This window comes from Rhinolophus sinicus, linkage group LG10 (genome assembly GCF_036562045.2).
Source record: "Rhinolophus sinicus isolate RSC01 linkage group LG10, ASM3656204v1, whole genome shotgun sequence".
Classification (NCBI taxonomy): domain Eukaryota; kingdom Metazoa; phylum Chordata; class Mammalia; order Chiroptera; family Rhinolophidae; genus Rhinolophus; species Rhinolophus sinicus.
In genome coordinates, this window is record NC_133759.1 from 47949672 (window position 1) to 47956409 (window position 6738).

General features: G+C 50.6%; 1 pseudogene; it reads left to right on the forward strand.

Annotated features, from left to right (window-relative positions):
- The first annotated feature begins 368 nt into the window (after positions 1-368).
- On the forward strand, positions 369-895 carry LOC109443579 (large ribosomal subunit protein eL32; annotated as a pseudogene).
- The last annotated feature ends 5843 nt before the right edge of the window (positions 896-6738 follow it).

Here is a 6738-nt window from a genome sequence, read left to right on the forward strand (position 1 = left end):
TATAATACAAAAAACAAGTATCTAAATATAAACAAATAAAAATTTGAATTAAAATGAAAAGTTTTTTCCCTGAAAATTTGGGCCAAAAACGTGGGTGCACATTATACATGGGAGTGCATTAAACACGGCAAAATACGGTACTGAAAGAAAAAACACACAGTTAATCTAGAATTCTATGGCCAATGGTGTCATAGAGAGTTTTTCAGACATCCAAAGCTGAAATAAGTCATCTCCAGCATCTATAGAAAATGTTAAAGAAAGTCCTTCAGGAAGAAGGAAAATTATTCTAGATGGAAACGTGAATCTATCCTAAGAAACAAAGAACAACTGTTACCTATCTGGTATTGCAAAAGCAGGCACGTAACTTCCAGAGGTCACGTGATTTTAACATTCCATTATAAAAGTAAATGTCCGTGCATCTTCTACCCGGTATCATGGCTGCCCTCAGACCACTCGTGAAGCCCAAGATGGTCAAAAAGAGGACCAAGAACTTTATCCGGCACCAGTCAGACCGATATGTCAAAAGTAAGTGTAACTGTTGGAAACTCAGCGGCGTTGATAACAGGGTGTGCAGAAGATTCAAGGGCCAGATCGTGATGCCCACCGTTGGCTGTGGAAGTAACAAGAAAACAAAGCACATGCTGCCCAGTGGCTTTCGGAAGTTCCTGGTCCACAATGTCAAGGAGTTGGAAGTGCTGCTGATGGGCAACACATCTTACTGTACTGAGATTGCTCACAACGTCTCCTGAAAGAATGAACCGCAAAGCCATTGTAGAAAGAGCAGCCCAGCTGGCCATCAGAGTCATCAATCCCAATGCCCGGCTGCACAGTGAAGAAAATGAATAGACAGCTTGTGTGCAAACTGTGTTTTAATAAAACCATAAAATTCTTCCAAAACAAACAAACAAAAAGTAAATGTCATGACAGTTATAGGGGTGGGCACATGGCAGGAAAACTGTTTCTGTGTAGATAATGAAATACAGGAAATTTTCAGCAATGCATCTGTGCAAGGAACGTTCTCAACCACCAAAATGAAGTATTCTCAGGTAGGTGTATTATTTTGCTACTTGCTTCTCAATTACCCACTTGGTTGGACAGCCATTCATGTGGCATGTGCCCCATACGAAACACTGCACCTGGCTATGTGGAGAAAATCAAGATGCACCAGAAAGTTACCTGGGTTTGAAGGATTTCACAATCTCGAACAAATCACCACACTAGAAGGTAATAGATACAATTGCCTTATGAGAGAAAGAAACACAAAGGAGGGAGATTGAGATTTAAGGAAAGCCATTTCCTAGGTCACCCTCCAAAGCTTGAGGATTTAGAAATATTTAGTGAAGGAAGGCTCCATCTTATTTGTGGTTTGTTGGTGACTTCTGATTCGAATATTAAATTTCTGATTCAAATATTTAAATTTCTCCTTTTGCTTCTCTCCCTCCACTTCTGTTACTCTACTGTGTTTGAAACTGGAGAGAGAGGGAGAGGGAACACAGAACACGGGCACTGGGATTTGAAGCAGCAGCCTGGAGGGAGGTCATTTACTCCACCGAGGTGTCTACATGAACTCTCTCCAGGAGTAGCTGGTGAGACGGTGCGTGGCCTTGGAAATTATGACTGCATGTTGGGCTGCATGCAGATTTCTCACATGTGTGGGGGAGGAGAACAGAAAGACTGCATTTTGGTTTGGGAGGCCTTAAGGAACCAGCGGAAAGTCTGATTCATTTTGTACTTCAAGTAGTCGAGGAGTTTATTTCCTTTCGGTTTGCTCTTGGTTTAGAAAACTCTTTTTTGAGAATTTTAGCCTGTCTTGTCTTGACTCAGGAAAGCCACAGAAAGGTGGTGTTTTGGGCCTGGGACTTGATATATGTGGGGATCTGTCATTCTGTTCCACACCTACGTTTGGGAAATCACTGGCCTGGCGGACATGAATTAGGGCTGGTTAGTCTTTGAATTCCTCTTTGCACAGGACCTGGGCAGTGAAAAGCATTTCATAAAATATTGGAGAAAGAAAAAGAAAAGTTCCTCTTCTGGCAAAAGTAAAAATGGAAGTCTTTTCTGGCACAGTTAGGGCCTAAATTGATGAAGTTAGCATTCAAGGTCACATCATCCCACCCCCTACACGTGCCCTCTAGTCAAACTAGATGTGTGCTGTTGCCCCAGTAGGCTGTGCCCTCCTCCTGGAGGCCCTTGCCCACTGCCCAGGCACAAGCAGCTCACTCAGTCAAAACGCAGTCTACACCCAAAGACTTGGCTTATACACCATCTCTTCCCAGTCTCTTCTAATCCCCTCCCCCGCTGCTACCATCAAGCTCTTTCTTCCTCCTCTTTGGTCCCCATTTCCTTCCTATTGCCAAACTGACTTGTGTTTTCCTCTGCCCTAAATATTCAAGCACCAACCCAGACTGGGGAGGGATAGGAGGCAGAAGAGGAAGTGGGAGAGACAGAGAAGGAACTGAGAGAAGCTGGGTCAGGGCCTGTAGAGCAAGAGGCAGTCGGTTTGAGGTGAAACTAGAGGGGGGCAGGTGAGCCCATTCAGGGCCTCAGTAGAGGCTGGGCTTAATCCAGTGAGAGTCACGGGGGAGGGGATATGTTTGAACAGGAGAGTGCTTGTGTCAGGTTCTAGAAGGTTCCTTTGGGCTGCTGTGTAGAGAATGATCTGGGGGAGGGGCAGAGGCCAAGAGGCAGCTGCAGGCCATTAACTATTGCTCTGTGCAGGAAGAGATGATGGGGGTCTGGACCAGGATGAAGGCAGACAGTGGCACGTTTGGGATCATTTAGGAAATAAAGTCAATGGGACCTGGAGTTATTGGGAGAGAGCCCTGTCCAGTCTCTCACGGGGGTATTGCCTGGAAGGTTCCTCTTTCTCCCCATATGTATCTTGCAATTTTGGTGTTGTGTGACCACCAGGAATCACTGCTGTAGCCCAGGGTCTCTGCTGCATGAGTCCACCCCTCCCCAGCCCTACAGGTAGGAGTGCAAGGTCCTCTCCCACATGGGCCACTGCTTATTGCAAAAGGATGCAACTTGGGGATGAGGGAGAGACTGGCTAGTTGTTGAGGTCTATGTCCCTGAGATCAGCGAAAATGAAATTTTTGGTGGGGTCTAAACATATAACGTACACTTATAATAGGTGAATTTAAAATACAACAGCTGTTGGGATGCCCGGTTAGCTCAGTTGGTTAGAGCGTGGTGCTGGTAGCACCAAGGTTGCCGGTTCGATCCCTGCATGGGCCACTGTGAGCTGTGCCTCCTTTAAAACAAAATAAAACAAAGCGAAAAACAACACAGCTGTTAAAAAGCATCCTGGGGGTGGCCGGTTAGCTCAGTTCGTTAGAGCACGGTGCTCTTAACAATAAGGTTGACGGTTCAATCCCCACATGGGCCACTGTGAGCTGTGCTCTCCACAACTAGATTGAAACTACTTGACTTGGAGCTGATGGGTCCTGGAAAAACACACTTAAAATAAGTAAAAGTTTAAAAAAAAGAAAAAAAAAAGGGCATCCTGAGCTGCTGCAGGTACAGCCGGCGCTTGCCAGTATTGAAGTCACACAGAGCCCAGTGCTAAACTCCACTAGCCCTACGAGGTGCCCTTGCCTATGACTTGCTAGGCATTGCAACGGTCTTCTGAGCCTTCATCTCCCTGGCACTGTGCCGACATCACTACATCTCTTATTTCATTCTCACGGCAGCCTCATGACGTGCCTGTCAGTCTCATTCAACAGGTGAGGAAACTGAGGCCTGGGGAGATGACTCTCCCAATGGCACAGAATGAGAGCAGGGGAGGGGGGGATCAGAACCCACATGTTACTCCACAGTGTTTTGGTCTGTGAAGCTTTGTGAGGTTCCTCCAGCCCTGCCTGTCCCTGGTCAGACTCAGCTGTCTGCAGCCTCCCTTGAGGGGCTGAGAAATGACCAGGGCACCCACACCCCCACCGTACCCATAGCCACGTCACATGTACAGTTGTGTGGCAGTGTGAAGAAAAGTGGTCTCTGGCCTCCCTCTCTGCCAGCTAGGACGGGGGGGGGGGGGCTTCTTCAGTAGCGGGAAAGCTTGTCCTGAAGCTATGGTGGGGCTCAGCTGACCTGCAGCCGTGACCCTCCTCAGGCTACATTGACACCCTCTCAGCTGCTTAAACCATGAGGCCTGGCCAAGCCTTTCTGGCTGAGAGGTCCGGCCGTGGACCTGGCTTCTCATCTTCCCTGGCCGGGGGCTGAGGGAGAAATGACAGGTTCCTCAGACTCCCAGAAGGGACCAGCTGACCATCTTCTAGCCCATTTTGCACCAAGTACATTCTGCACCAAGTCATCTCAGCAAAGTAACAGGAGGCAGTTTTAGGGGCTCACCATAACCTCTGGATCCCTAAACGTCCATTTCCTGTGTTCTTGCTGTCCCAGAACTGGGTCTGGGGACAGGCTCAGGGACCTTGGTATAGTATTGCCAGCCCCCTACCCCATCCTGCCCAAGCTCCAAGCACCTGCCCGCCCCGGCTTTATCTTCTCCTCCACAAGCTGTGGTCGTGAGAGGCTGGCAGGCTGGGGTGAAGACAGCCGCCTCTCCTGATGGGTTAGCCAGGGCTGCTGCGGTCCGGGGGTCCATGGCTACCCCGTGGAGATAGGCCCAGTGGGCCCACCTCAGTCTTCCTGCAGGCCTGGGCCTGTACTCACAATTCGGGTGTTCTTGTCCCACCACTTGCTTCTAGAAACTTCCTTGTGTGAGCCTGTAGGCTCCAAGGATTACAGGTGACTTTGGTGACAGACCTATAGGATCTGAAGTCCTTCCACACCCCCCATGGTCATTGTCCTATAGGATTCAGGGCCCTTCTCCAGGGGGCCTGCTGCATAACCCCTTCTCCCGGAGGCCCCAAGAGCAATAGGGTGCAGAGACTGGGATCTCTGGAGTAACAGAGACCCGAGTTCCAATCCCACCTCTGCCCCTTACTGTGCTGCCCCTTACTGGTGTGTCCTCCGAGCCTCAGTTCTAGCTCACCTGTAACATGGGGATAACCCTGTTATTAGGACTAAGATGTGTATACATAAAGCACTGGCTTGCAGGTGTTCGGTAATGTCATCTTTACCTCCCACTCCTGCTGCTCACTGTTCCCTGCAGGCTGCAACCCAGTCCTGACAACAGCCCCTCCCCACTCCTGTCTCAGCTCCAAATGGGGGGAGACGGGACAGGCGAAGTGTTCCAGGCATTGCAGTACCAGGGAAGACCACCAGGTGGCACCCACCCCAGCAACCTGGTCCCAGGCCTCCTGCTTCAGACCTTTGTGGATTTCCTTACTTTTTTTTAAATTAGGGAATATTGTCTCTCTCCAGGGTCCATCAGCTCCAAGTGGTTGTCCCTCAATCTAGTTGTGGAGGGCGCAGCTCACTGGCCCATGTGGCAATCTAACTGGCAACTCTGTTGTTCAGAGTTCGCACTCTAACCAACTGAGCCATCCGGCCACCCCGATTTCCTTACTCTTTTCTGGTTTACTGCTGTTATTTTGGATTTCAGTCATGCGCAGCTTAAGGAAAGGGTGCATTCTAAGAAATGCATCCTTAGATGACTTCATCGTTGTGAGAACATCGTAGGGGGCATAATTGTGTCAGGACCCAGAGCTCTGGCTGAGAACTGTCTCCCTTATCCTACCCCAGTTGTCCATGTAGGAGAGACGGCTCGCCTGCTCCCCTTCCACCCCAGGTAGACTTGCTCCCGCAGGCCCTGGTGTCTACAGGCTCCCGGGGGCCGCTCAGAACCCCAAGTCTAGTTCAACAGTCACTGCCAGCTACTGCTTGCAGGCTGAGGAGCTCTGGCCCAGAGGTGGAGAATGGCTAAGCCAGCCCAGGTCTCCTCCCCTGCTCTGCCTCCTCCCTCGGGAACTGTGAGTTGAATGCAGGCACACAGCCCCTGGTACAGCCAAACCTGGATAAGTAGCTAAGTGGGCATTGGTTTGCTATCTGTGGGTTTGACTGGTTCATTCTGTCCCGATTGTCAGGTGGACAAGCAGACACATCTGCAATGTGTCTCGTCCTCCCCAAGGGCTCTGAGGATTTCCTGGGGACCCCACCACTGGCCAGGGGCAGCCAGCCCGCTTTCCTGGGCATTAGTTTGTCCTAGGCCAGTACAAAGGTCTCTGCAGGTCGCCATAAACACAGCTAACTCTCACTGCGCCCAGGCAGCAGGGGGAGAAATAAACTGTCGCCATGTAGCGAGGGAACAACAGCAGGTAGAGGCTGGAGCTGGGTTCTGCACTGCTAAGTGTGACACCAAAAGCTTCTGGGCCAGCTGTCAGAGGCAGAGTCCCAGGCTCAAGAAGCAAGGCCCAGGGACCTGCATTTTAACAAGTAGAGGGGAGGGAGTGCTGTACACTCAGGTTTGAGGATCCCTGGTATGTGGTGCAGGGTGGCAGCTGAACCTTCCTGTTTAAACTACCACTTGTAGCTCTGATGCCAACCTGAGGGTCACCTTCTTCCCTAGGACATGAGCTGCCCTGTACCCTCTGAGTCTCTGAGATTTAAGAGGACATGGCAAGCAGTGGGGACAATAAGCAAATGCAGCACCTCCCACCCTGGGAGATGTCTGACTGCAGAGTCTTGGGGGCGGTGAGGAGGCCGAGGGGCCCTGGACAGCTCCTGGCAGCGCCCAGCCTCCCTGGGGCCGGCGGCGGAGATGTGGGCTGCAGCCTGAGCTGAAGGTAGAGTGTAGCCCACTGTCGCCTAGCAGAGCTCGGGAGGCAGCAGCAGTTGAGG